At 46.7% G+C, this 13,752-nt stretch overlaps 2 protein-coding genes and 1 pseudogene across 4 annotated transcripts in view; all 3 read right to left on the reverse strand.

The window, feature by feature from the left end:
* The window catches only part of LOC311428650 (zinc finger CCCH domain-containing protein 11A-like), a 181,236-nt gene that overhangs the window by 131,434 nt on the left and 36,050 nt on the right, over positions 1–13,752 (reverse strand). The gene's annotated exons all lie outside the window — the stretch shown is intronic.
* LOC311428649 (zinc finger CCCH domain-containing protein 11A-like) overlaps positions 1–13,752 on the reverse strand; it is a 133,896-nt gene that overhangs the window by 110,352 nt on the left and 9,792 nt on the right. The window lies entirely within an intron of this gene.
* Positions 8,635–12,500, reverse strand: LOC311428642 (zinc finger CCCH domain-containing protein 11A pseudogene; annotated as a pseudogene). The gene is made up of 5 exons: positions 12,339–12,500; positions 11,863–11,924; positions 9,565–11,320; positions 9,356–9,382; positions 8,635–8,932 (listed from the first exon to the last, which is right to left on the reverse strand). The product of its transcript is annotated as a zinc finger CCCH domain-containing protein 11A pseudogene (transcript).

The raw sequence follows: 13,752 nt of genomic DNA on the forward strand, positions 1-13,752 counted from the left end.
GTTAGGGTTAGGGTTAGGGTTAGGGTTAGGGATAGGATTATGGTTAGTTTTATGGTTATTGTTAGAATTAGGGTTAGGATTAGGGTTAGGGTTACGGTTTGGGTTCTGTTTAGGGTTAGGGTTAGGGTTAGGGTTAGGATTAGGGTTAGGGTTACGGTTTGGGTTCTGTTTAGGGTTAGGGTTCTGTTAGGGTTACAGTTAAGGTTAGGGGTAGGTTTATGGTTAGGTTTAGGTTTAGGGTTAGGGTTAGGTTTCTGTTAAGGTTAGGGTTTGGGTTAGGTTTAGGTTTACGGTTAAAGTTAGGGTTAGGTTTAGGGTAGGGTTAGGGTTAGGATTAGGGTTAGGGTTAGGGTTAGGGTTAGGTTTATATTTAGGGTTAGGTTTAGGGTTAGGGTTAGGGTTAGGGTTAGGGTTATGTTTAGGGTTAGGGTTAGGGTTAGGTTTAGGATTACGTTTAGGATTAGGGTTAGCGTTATTGTGTAGTTTAGGGTTAGGGTTAGGGTTAGGGTTAGGGTTAGGGTTAGGGTTAGGGTTAGGGTTAGGGTTAGGCTTAGGTTTAGGCTTAGGCTTAGGTTTAGGGTTAGGGTTACGCTTAGCGTTATGGTTAGTGTTAGGTTTAGGGTTAAGGTTTTTTTAGCGTTAGAGTTAAGGTTAGGGTTAGGCGTAGGTTTAGGGTAGGGTTAGGGTTAGGGTTAGGGTTAGCATTAGTGTTAGGGTTAGGGTTAGTGTTCGGGTTAGATTTAGGTTTAGAGTAAGGGTTACGGTTAGGGTTAGGGTTAGTCTTAGTGTTAGGGTTAGGTTTAGGGTTAGGGTTACGGTTAGATTTAGGGTTACGATTATGGTTAGATTTATGTTAGGGTTAGGGTTACGGTTAGGTTTAGGGTTAGAATTAGGTTTAGGATTCGGGTTAGGGTTAGGTTTAGGTTAGGGTTAGGGTTAGGGTTAGTGTTAGGGTTAGGTTTCTGTTAAGGATAGGGTTTGGGTTAGGGTTAGGGTAAGTTTTAGGGTTAGGGTTAGGGATATTATAGGGTTAGGGTTAGGGTTAGGGTTAGGGTTAGGGTTCTGTTAGGGTTTGAGTTAAGGTTAGGGTTAGGGTTAGCTTTAGGTTTAGGGTTATGTTTAGGGTTAGGGTTAGGATTAGAGTTAGGATTAGGGTCAGCGTTATTGTCTAGTTTAGGGTTAGGGTTAGGGTTAGGGTTAGGGTTAGGCTTAGGCTTAGGCTTAGGCTTAGGCTTAGGCTTAGGTTTAGGGTTAGGGTTACGCTTAGCTTTTTCCAGGTTTCTTCAGTTAATCAAATCAAGTTATCAGTCTCTCAAAGAGAGCAAAGCCTTGAAATCAGCTGTTACATGAACTAACTAAATATTAAAGTTCTGTAAAGCTGCCAGGAGCTTTGTCAGCAAGCGTTCTCTTCCACATCCTCAATAATATGACTTGGAGCACATCTGGAAGCCTGAAAACGGAGTCACTCCTTAAAAAACCACCTGATGATACATGCAAGTCAATAATCAACTATGGCTACAAATAACTTCTCTAGAACACAGTTAGGACGCATTAAACAGCACGTTCCAAGCCCTGTGGGTCTTTGATTTCACCTACCTGGACAACCTCAGCAAAGTTATCGATCTTCAAAGGCTTCCAGTTAACTGCTCCTGTAGGCCGAACCAAGACTGAATCCGTGAATTAATAATAAAGGGGTAGGAAGAATTTTCCTCCTCACTTTGCCAAGGGAACCTCTCATCCACAATTCAAACACAGGATGCGCTTTTAAACAGCTTATAACTAAGAGAGGAAGCAAGTCCATTTGAATGCTCTCTCAGACTGGATGCAGCCACGGTTAGTTAGCTCTTCAAAAAAATAAAAAACAAAAACCAAAACAAAACAAAAACAAAAAAAAACAGCGCATTTAGAGATGAACTCGTGATTCAAAGTGGCTGCAAAAATGAGGCTCCATCTTCCACAGCCGGACAATTTAACTTTTTTTTTTTTATTTTTTAATTTAAAATTCAGCATGTTCCAATCTCTGGTCTTCAAGATTTCTTCACCTATTAAGAAAACACAAAAACCTTTCCCCGTCTTTATTACCTGTACAGCAAAAAACATACCAGTGCATCTAAATCCACAGATGTGCATACGCATACACACATCCGTGTTTATACACACACGAGGAGGGAGTGAGAGAAAGTTAGCGAGAGCGACAGTGAAAATCAGAATTTTTGCCTTTTCAACACAGAGCGCGTAAAAATTCTCTCATTTTGAGGGCACTAGAAAAAAATGGAGGCTCTACAAAAGATTTTGATGAGTATGCCTTCGAGGCCGATGCTTTGTAACATGAGGGATCTGGGGGCCAGCACACAAATATGCATACGGACGTACATGCATACAGGATAAACATATCTATACACACAAGCGTGCACAGTATATGTTGTATGATCTCCATATCGAGAACAACTCGTAGCCCTGATCAGACACGTAGAGTTGCAATCAATTAACAGCAGCAAGACAGCAGATCAAGGGTACAGCAAGCTTTGAGAGGCAGGGGAATGCTCACTTTGCCAGTGGCACGGCTGCATGATACCAAGGATTTTGAATTACTTTGATTTTTTGGAAGCAATTTGGTTTTTCTTTCTGCGCTGTAGCTGTGGTGGTTTTACCGTGCTGGGCAGCTAAACCCCACAACCGCTCTCTCACTCCCCCTCCTTTAGATGAGGAGGGGGAGAAGTAAAGCAAAGAACAACTCACGGGTTGAGATAAGGATAATTTAATTAAAGGGAAAAAATTATAATAATTAAATAAAGACTACCATGAACTAAACAATTTAACTAAGGGAAAATAAAAAGGGAAAGGGGAAAAGGGAGGGGAAAAGGAAAAATAAAAAGAAGGGAGGAAAACAAACAAACAAAATAAATGAAGGCTATATGGAAGTGCAGAGGAAAGAAATTACTCTCTACTTCCCACAAATGAGCCATGATTGACCACGTCCTTGAAGCAAGGCCTCAACGCACGCAGCCGGTGTTCGAGAGGAGGACCGGCGTTTTCCCAACGAGAGCCCACCCCTCCCCTCTTCTTCCTGTTTCCACCTTTTATTGCTGAGTGGGACATCACATGGTATGGAATATCCCTTTGATTGGTTTAGGTCAGCTGCCCTAGTGATGTTTCTCTCCTCACCTTTTTGCCCACCCCCTAGGAGGGTTAGAGAAAGGCCCAATGCTGTGCCACTGCTGCTCAGCAGTAGACACAACACTGGTGTGGTAACACTGCTGTTCCAGCTACAAGTACAGAGTACGGCACTGTATGGGCTGCTGCAGGGAAAGTAAACATTCCAGCCAGACCCAGTACAGTAGCAAATACCACAAGTTTGCCATCACGTGCTGTTCCCTAATCCATATATCCATCATCAGCCATTGCTGCAGGATCATGAAAGGTTAGAGAAGACGACTTAGGTCCAATTTAACAGCCAATGAGTTTTCCATGAGCAGAGCTGCAACAGATTTTATTTCACCACAAGCATTTTTTTTTCTTTTTTTCTGATATGAAGTCAGAAATTTTGATTTTTTTTTTTTTTAAAGACACTAAATGTCACAAAACCTGCAACCATTTCAAATTAGAGTGATTCTGAATGCTTTCATTAAAACGCTGCACATTTCTGTGCAAATTATTTCTGACTCTTCTGGACAAAAGTGGATGAAATAGTTCTTACAAATTAATAATAAAAGGTTGGAAGCTTTTACTCACACAAACACTAGTGAATTTTCCAGGAAATATTGTTTTGGCAGGGAATTTTCCCAAATCTAAAATAAAGAGAGGAAAAGTTGGGTTCTCATATTAGTTACTGCTTTTGACTGCTGGACAAAGGGAATAAAAACAGTAGTTAAGTGCAAGGTTTCCTTCTCTTCTTTAGTATGGATAGGAATCGTCACTTCGGACCTTTAGCACCTTCAGAAACACACCCAGTGCCATGCAGGTTCCTCTGCAGCTACTTCTAACAATTACTGGTGCTCCTTAGCATGGAAGTTTGACTCAAAACACTCTCCAGATTTAGCTCTTTTGACTGCCCAAGGAGCTCATCATTTTGCTTGTTGCCTTCCATTTTCCTGAACACACCGGGAACGCTGTTCAGAATCTGAACGGATCTGGTCTAAGGAATGGGAAGAAAGCAAAACCAACGATACCTTGCAGTATTCCAAATTCCAAAAAAGCAGTCTCATTTTAAAAAGGACCTCAAAAGCTTTTTTTTTTTTTAAAACTGACATCTGCCAACATAGCAATCCAAGCGCCAAACCAACTGAAGTTGCCCCTGAAAGCCTGAATAAAAATGAGTAACTCTGGTGCACTCAGCAGGTCTGTAATAGAAGTTGGTAAGGGTTTTAGATTTCTTTTTTTTGCTCCAGGGTGCTGGTAAAATTTTTGCATTAAGAGATTTTGAACCTTTTGTACCAAAGAATTAGAGATGCGCTACAGTGCCAGTAGCTGGGGGTCTGGAAATACACACCAACAAGTGTCATAAGCTTTGCCTTTGCTGAAGGAAGATGAATAGTACAAAGAAAATCTGTCTAGTTTGTTTTACAGGCTTGTCTTTCTCGGTATGGAACAAACTGACCTCCCTGGTCTAACTTTGCAGTGCCTATTCTGCCTTTGTCCTGCAGAGAAGAGCAAGAAAGGAACAAATCTATTTTTGCACCCCAAAAACGCATTAGAGGAGGATTATCACACCCACCTAAGGGTACTTCCTTGTTTGTTTATAAAGCACAAAGCATTTCTCTTGGACAGTCTCTGTTGCTGGCCTCTTTTGTGCCTTCCATTTATAATAAAGATATTAAGATGCTTACCCCTTGCTTGTATTTGTTTGTTTGTTTGTTTGTTTTTTTAAAGAACAGTGGAAGTGGAGAGTCGGATGACAAGCAAGAACAAACACTAGAAACTCCTTGTTCTGCCCCTGCTTTTTAATCACCCAGCATCACCCCGGCTGCAAAACAGCCTCTGCTGATTTACCTGCTTGTTAAAGCACCCCACAGGCTGCAAGTGCGCTGTGCTAGGTGTCAAGTTATATTTAACGGTGCACACGTAACCATTCATCTTCCCACGGTCGAAGCACAGAACAGCCTCTTGCTAACAGAACTCATCCCTGCTGCTGCAAGAAACCTCATGGCCTGCAGGAAAACCTCAAGCTAAGAGTTCCAAAGCAAAAGCAGAAAACGCATCATTTGTACTCTTTCTATTTGAGGGAATTCTAGCTGCTAAATGCTGCCTACATCTGAGGGCACGTTCTGAGGCTGCCGGGAAGGACACTCAACACCCACTGACAGCAGGAGTGCAAAGATGCCAGCCAAGAAGGCAAAGGTTAGAGCTGAACGCTGCCTCAGCTTCCTCCAGCAGCCAGCTGGGGGTCACCTTTCACCACGCTCTCTGAGACTCGGAGCCCCGAGTTAGCGCAGCCGCCACGTACAGCTGCTCCTTGCTGGCCCAAACTATTTGAAGAGTCTTCAGACTTCAGGGACCTGTTTTACGACAGCCTCAAGATCAAATTCATCTGTTCCTGAAGGCGCTGATCGTCCTGCTGTTTCTGTAGCTGTCAAAGAACAATCCTGAACTGAGGCACTCGTCTGATCAAACAGTGCTTCGGCACAGATTTGTCTTTAGCTTGACACATCAAGGTGAAGAGGAATCGATTCTTGCAAGCAACCTCTCAAGCAGGGATCTAATAAGGTGACCAAAACGACAGATCTGTTGTGCAGATCTGAGCACGTCACTCTGCAGGGAATCACTTTCAAGCCTAAGATGTTTCACCCATCTCCCTGCCCCAGAGTGACACAAGGAAAGCTCTTAAGCAATTGCTAGCCTCTCCTCAGTGCTCACGAGTCCCAAATCACTAATTTTACAATATATAAACCATGGCAGCTGGCACCTAGTTGGCACACGGTGACACTGCACACGTTGGCAGTGCTGTCAGGAGCTGGAAAGTCAGGGGTGAGGGGGTTAAGGGAAAACCACACATCAGTTTAGCAACTTGGCTCCCGTAGGATACTTCCTACGGCAGGAGTTTTAGCAAAGTCCCTCCCTCAGAGGGACCTGCTGGCTAATTAAAACAGGACTTCTGCTGGAGCAGTCAGAAGGCAGCAGGGTATCAGGAGATATCCAGTGGGCATCACCGTCAGTCTGTGGCAGTTTGGGGTCCAGGTATCAGTGGTTATGCGTGGTTTTCTCTGCTTCACTTTCTCCAAAGCTGTGAAAAAATAGTTCTTTTACAGCACTGTACAGTCACACGTTACGGATGGAACCAGCTGCATCAACTTCCAGTACGACGGTGTTGGAAAAAGGTGCCTTTGGTGGTCAGGAGCACAACAGCTCTGGTGAGGTGTTATTTAAGTGTGTTCTTACATCTGAGTTTCCTCATAGCAGTATGTAGCTGAGGGGGTCCACGTTTCCCAGGTAAGATTGATGGTTTTTCTCCTACCAAGCACCAGCTCAGTATACAAAGCTCTGTTAATAACACCCAAGCGTGTAGATGTTAAACTGAAACTGCTTTTAAACCTATTTGTTGTTACGAAAATAGCTTCATACACCATCTTCACAGGGTAAAAATTCACATGGAAGGACAAAAAAACCCAGAAGCGCTTCCTGAGCTTCAGTTTACCAACAGCACCATCGGATTTAGATCCTGGCCTGGCAGCCAGGATGCAGGGTCTGTAAGCATTGCTGCGATGTGCAAGTGCCAAGGCAGGTTTCTGGCCTGCCCTGAATAAAATACCTTTTTTTTTTAATACAAACAGCGTGCCAGGTACGCTGTAATGCCAATGTGCCAGCTCAATAGAGGATGTCAAACAACAGAGGCGTTTATCCTAATTTCTGGCATGAAAACACTTTTAACAGCATTCTTTTCATGAAGAAACCCCTCTCTATCTTCTCCAATGCTCCAGGATCTGCTGCAGCTGCAGCAGCCGCGCTGGTACAACCCACATCTTTGCCAAATCTTTTCAGTAACTGTGCTTTACCTCGGCAATGTTGAGGTCACTCCTCTTCCTCCTCCAGCTGAGCAAGCAGCTCGCTGGCTCTGCCACACCGCAGGTGCGGAAGCGAAAGCTGGGAACACAGGAGTCAAACTCTCAGTGCTCACGAAGCCACCAGGGCAGAGGGCTGACACAGAGGCACCCCGGATCCGCTCTCCCTCCCCACTGCGAGGCTCGCAGCAGCCCCAACCCGAAGCGCACACAATGCTTCGCATGGTGATGTCACCGCTGATTCTGAGTCCCCACGTGAGGATCTGCTTCACCACTCTCAACATTGGTGTTGGTTTTTTATTTTTTTTATTTTTATTTTTTTTTTCTTTTAAACATTCTCAGCTTATGGGAAACCATCAGGTAAACCACAGATCGCTAGGGAAGAAGGCCCACACGAGGGAAGTCCGTGCTTTTCTTCCAGGCAGTGGCACGTGCTTTAACACGCCGCGTTCGACAAAGCAGCTCTCCCCGTTTTGCTCAGTGGCAACAGGCACGACTGCAACGCACACAGGTGTAGGCAGCACCTGCAGGTCCCAAACCCTTAACCCGTTTTTAGAGAGCACCAATTTTTTAAGTACTGCTTTTCCCTTAATCCACGACCCCTTCTTTCCTTTATTTCTATCGGGTGGCTCTCCTCCATTTTCCTCCTCAGTGTCTGAGCAGACACTGGGAATCGTTTCCGGAGGAAGGGCACGGCTGAAGCTCCTCCATCTACTCTCCGAGAAAAGAGAGTATGTTAAAGAATACATCTTTCCTTTCTTTTCCCTTTTTTAAATACAATTTCTGAAATCAACGCTGCGGCCTGGCAGCAAATACCTACGGGACTAAAGGTGATTCCTCATCCTCACTGTAACGTTGTAGTTAACCTCCCAACGAACCCATCTCCCCAGGAAGCGGCCATTTGAGATGGGAAGGGGCAGAGCAAGAGGAAGCTCTCCTTAGCCTAGCTCTTCCCCCAACACCACCTCGCCACCCAGCACCAAATTCAACTCACCTGCTCCGCCCGATCACTCGAACGGGCGTCCGACGCTGGCACACGCCGCAGCGGTGGTTCTGACGTGCCTTAAATCACCTCTCCGCAGAATATCTCGGGTCTGTACGCTCAAATAACGCAGTATTTGAGAAATAACGCCCAGAGCTCACACTCTGAGTGCAGCCCAACAGCACCGAAGCACCGGTAGGCTAAACATTCCAAACCTGGCAACAAGGCTGACCCAAGCAACAGCACGGAACCCTTCTGCACCTTCCGCGTGGACATCAGCGTAAGGAAACACAGACCTCCTCGATCCAAATTTTAAGCGAGAAACGCAAAAGGTCACCCAACCGGCTTGTTTTCAGCAAGCTAAAGGAGAAATTAAGGCGACAACCGGGTGCATCCAGAGTTAGTCAGATCCTGAAGGCAGTTCCTTGGGGAAACGGAGGAGCAACGCGCCAGATGAGGGCTGCCTTACAGCGCACCCCTTAGAAGCACTGCTACGGAAGGAAGGCAGAAGGTTGGAACTCGAAAGAACTCGCAAGGCGCCCGTTAAGGGGGAAATCTTTCATTTTTTTCTCAGCAGAACCTCCCCTCTCCCTCCCCCCCCGCCCCCCCCATGAAGGCAGACCAGGGACTCTTTGCTTCCTTAGGGAGAGGGCAGGGACGGGGCAGGGTGGTGGGACAGATGGCCAGAGGTTCGGATGGACGGACAGACAGCCGGACAGAGGGCCCAGCAAGGCCTGACGAAGGGCTCAGGAGCGGGAGGGAAGGGCAGGGCGAGGGGAAAGGCAGAGAAGTACAAATCTCTTTTTCCTTGTGATAACTTTTCTTGACCAAAAAACACGATTGTGAATGAGGCAAAATGAAAGATGTAACATGGGGACGTGCGGATACTCACGATGATGCAGCCTTCTATCCGCATGTTCACCTGCTCATAGAGCCACACCTGGATCCTCGACCTCTGCAGAACGAAGGAGGAGAGTAAGTCGGGCCACAAACACTGAGCACTTTTGTTCTCTCATGTGTTCAGAAATACCTGCTAGCCACAGCCACGACAGCTCCCAAACGCTCCGAGGAGCAACTCTCAGGGGCAGTTCCAATGTGCAATCTGACATTTGAGCGTTATACCATCGGGTGAATACTACACGTTTGGTGAAGAACACGTTTCCAGTCACAAGGGAACACCCCTGCACGCCCGGCTACACGAGGGGGAAATGCCGGGCTCCTTGTGCCCACCAGCACACCGCACAGCTCTCCATCCCCCACAAACCCGTCCCGGGACACAGCCAGGAGCCGAAAACTCACCGAGGGGAATCCCCAGACCCTCCCCACTCCCCCCACACTCCCCAAATCCCCATCCCCGCCCCCTCCCCGCGGTACTCACGTTCTGCAGGTAGCAGAAGATGAGGTTCTGGGGCGCTGCGTTAAGGGCTCAGCACGGGGACGACAGTTCCGGGCTCGGGACAAGGCCCCAAACCCCACAGCGAGGCCTCAGGGCCCCGCGACAAGGCCTCAAGGCCCGGGCCGAGCCCCCTGAGGTCCGAGCCGCCCCCCACCCACCTCCCCGGCACCCCCCAGCCGCAGGAAGGATACGATGGGCTGCACCATCACCTTCTGCACCTTCTGGCCCTGCCCGCGGTACGCCATGGCTGCTGCCGCCTCGCCGCTCCCGCTCCCAGCACCGCAGGCAGAAGAGGCGAAGGCTGATGGTAGAACAGGGCTTCTTGGGGTGAAGGGAAAGCGAGGGCAGGTGGGCGCAGTCTCTGAGCTCTCCTCCTCCTGATTTTGCTTTTTCTCCCCCATTTCTGAGCCGGCAGAAGTCCCCGTGAAGTCCTTCGGCACGATGAAGGCCTGCGTGAGCTCCAGCAGCAGTTTCGTCGGCGGAGGTTTTCCCTGGTGGGGCCGGGGCGTCACAGCACACACACACACACACACACAGAGACGCGTGGTTTTGTCCAAACATTAAGTATTTACAACAAATTCGACAAGCGCTTTTCCTCTGCCAGCAGCAAATGCCTGAGGGCCCCCACAGCTTCACAAATCATAGCGGGAAGTGCCTACCGTGCCGCGAAAAGTTCGGAAAATAATTCAAAATTGATCTGCTAGAGGAAAAAAAACGATGGCTGGTGGCAGGGTACACAATACACCCGAATCTCAGCTCTGTCCTCCGCAGGGTCAGTGCCCACGCCCAAGTGCGATGCTGATGGCACCCGAACATTTGCTGTAGCAGGCAGCAGAGCCAGCAGCTCAGGGGAGCAAGTTTTAAAACCAAGAGGCACTTAAACAACCCTTCATCGACCCTGTGACTGTGGCAGAGTCCCGACTGCTCGCCCCGGAGTCCTCACACAGGCAAAAAGCACCAACCAAAGCCTGGGGGAACTTTGGTATAGCACAAGAGAAGGGAGTGGGGGTAGTGGAGCCGCATGGCAGAGCTGCTGCTTTTCACCATTTGATCCTCCCTGATAATTGAAAGGAAGGCTGGGTGGGCTGACCCCCACCCCCATTCCTGGCAGCAAGTTTGGTCCACAACACACTGGAATAACGATTCTGCTCCCTCCCACCCCTACAGCTTCATCATCTGACACGGGTACAGTCAAAACAATGGCATACACGAGTAAAAGTCAAGAGTTGACATAGTAACTCCAGGATTTGGCTATCAACTGTCCGAGAAATCACAACACCGAAGCTTCACAATGTGCCCAACATCGAGTTGTGCCAAGGGCGGAGGGAGGAAGAAGCTTTACATTTAAGCCTTCAGAGCATCGCTCCATCAGAAGATCGATTTGCAGCCACCATGGCGTGCCAATGGAGATCTTTCTGTGCCAAAAGAAGTGCTTTGTCCTCTCGATATCGAAGGTAACCACCTATAGTTACAGAACGGATGCACAAGACCTTAACTCTGACCAGCAGGGAAATTTAGGACAACTGAGCGCAGATTCTGCCAATTTCTACCACTTCGGACTGTGCTTTAAGTCTCATTGCAAAGCCTCAGTTAGAAAAAGGATCACCTCGGGGTATCCAACAAGAAGAATAGTTTTAATTTTTATTTTTTTTTTTAATTATACCCTATGACTACGCAGTTCAACTGTCAATCATCTCGGAGAGTTCAAGGAGGAGGTCATCCTCGTCCTTCCCTGGGTCTAAGTCGATTTCAGCTTCCAGTCTGCCTCCTGAGATTTCCCAAAGTAGCTTCTCAAAATCTTCATCCGCAGATAAGGGCACGTTCCCTGTGGAACTCAGCCAGCGTGTCCGTGCCTCTTCTGGCTGGGAAGAAGCTGAGGTCGAGGTCTCGAGATCCATCTCCATCTGCTCCTCAAATCTTTCCGGGCTTCCAAGACGCACTTCAGGTCTTGGGAGAGCAAGAAAGAACAATCAGGATATGCCATTTCTTAACGGGAAATCCTTTTCCTGCAAACCGGCTCTTAAAACTGTAGGCAAGCCCTCCTATGCTTCAATCTTACACAGGGATTGTTATCAATCAACCCAGGGCTACATTTAGAGCCCGATGTGTTACCAGGTACATTTTTCAGTCTGGGGGTTTATCTGTGAAGCCAGGGCACCTGGAGTTGAGGTGGCATTCTTGAGGACCAAAAGGCAGAGGACACTACTCATCATCTATCACCTCACGAGGAAGTAGAACTTCACCTCATCCTCGTTCAGGTATTCAGACAACCCAAGAAGTCACCGGAAAGCTGTGCTGACTTGCAGCATTTCAAGAAAGCCTAATTAAGCAATCCTGCTAGCTGCTAGAAAGTGGTTTCAGGTGACTTATTCCTTTGATGGATTTTGGCTTCAATTATCTCAGAACCCTCATTTTTTCCCACATGTGACAGAACTTGTTTCCCTGGGGATATACACTGATTAAGAAAAAGAACAAGTTGGGGTTGTCACCTGTTTTGGGGATTTTCTTCAAGTCTGATGGCTGGGACGTGCTCCGGCACGTCTGAAACACCCTAGAAAGCAGCAAAACAGTATTTATGACACATGGGTAAAAGATTCCTTAATAGCTTTTTCCTCCACACTGCTTCTCCTCTGGCATTGCGGAGCCGTGGCCAAAATACAAAACCAAGGTGCTCCTGAAGAAAGTTCACATTCACCTGGAGGTTACTCACGATCTGGTGTCTTGTAAGAACATGGCATTAATGGACAAAATCCCCCACACCAGAGAAATCACAGCATCAGAGTACCGGTTAAAGAGTGCCATTCATCTCATAAATACAGAAGGGTTCTACAAGCATCCTGGAGACACCTACTGGATTTCAAAGGAAACAGAAGGCCTGCAGAACGTTTGAGTTTTCCACCTTTTCAAATAGAGGAGGGTAGAAATTTAACAAGGGATCCATCGCTGCATTAGCCCCTGGCCTTACCATGGCTGCTTTTCTGGCTGGAGGTCCCATCATGTCAGCATCAAAGGCAGTCTGTAGTTCCACAGCTGCTATGGCAGACGGGTAACTCCCAGGTGCCTTACGTTTCAGTGCCTTCTTCTTGGGGAAAGTGACTTTCCCACGCGAAGGCTTCACAGATGTCATAAAGTTGGCTAGAGTAAAAGGAAGAGACAACTGATACAGTCTTGCTCTGCCTCAGGAAAAGTCCAGGTTCTCTTAATCATTTCCACAGTCCTTCTACACACTTAAATGCATTTGGCCAGCACAATTACACCGCCATTGCCTGGATTCTCAGGAGTCTTTTCCACATAGTAAACTCTGTCTACCAACAAGCCATACAAAGGAACAAAGAAACCGAAGAGCTACAGTAAATAATAATCCAGGACAAGGGAAACCTCAGACACATAGCAATCCTAAGTGCAAGCTAGGTTCACAAATATAGACAGCTTTTATATTTAAGGTCCTGCTCCCGCTAGGAAAGGAAAAAGCAGCAGTTATAGTAGGACAAGAGTGTATGCAACTGTTGTACCAGCTTCCTCTCCCTTGCAGTGATGTCCCACAGTTAAGTTGTTCTACAAAGTCCACATTTGTAGTGTCATTTTCTAGTCTCCCGTTCCTTACCTAACATCTGGCTGGCAGGAAAAGAAACAAACTAAGAAAAAGAAAGTACACCCTTCGCTTCGTAGCACTGCGTGGCAAAATGCACCCAGCCAGAGTTACAGCATGAGAATTGTCATCTTCTGTCTGTATTTCAGAAGACAACCTAAGTAACTCTTAACCTTCAACACTTACTTTTAGCTTCCTGGCCCTGAAATTGAGCTGCCACTTTCCCTGCTGGTTCAGTATTAAAGAAGCCAGCAGTAGATTTGACAGCAGCTTCCTCCTGCCGAAGCTTCTCTTGTTGTTCTCTCTGTTGCCACTTCTCCCACCGTCTCTCTTCAAAGCTCTTCTCTGGACATTTACGAGTTCCACTCTGCTGAGTGGGCTAGAAGGAAAGAAAAGTAGTGCATGAATAGGACAAAAAAAAAAAAAAATCCGTGGAGATTTCGTTAAGAAAATCTGATCAGCAATCCCTCCAAAATGGTCTTGATGTGGAACAGCATATTAATCTCGTTCAGGTTACTGTTGTTTTTTTTGTTTGTTTGTTTGTTTGTTTGTTTTCCCATAAAATTCTGCCTGTAACAAGAGCCATGCTTTACTATGGACGCAGTCTCACATATCTGCAATATCCACTATGGCAAGCTTCTTTAAACAGCTAGGGTGTTCTGCTGTACATCTATTTATCACATTCTTTTTAAGCAGCAGACAGTCATACAAGTTCCCCTATACAGTATCCACTGACAGATTGATTTCCTTGAACACAGAACTCTGGCCTTCTGTATTAAATCCTTCATGT

This window comes from Aythya ferina (assembly GCF_964211825.1).
Source record: "Aythya ferina genome assembly, contig: HAP1_SCAFFOLD_105, whole genome shotgun sequence".
Taxonomy (NCBI): Eukaryota; Metazoa; Chordata; class Aves; order Anseriformes; family Anatidae; genus Aythya; species Aythya ferina.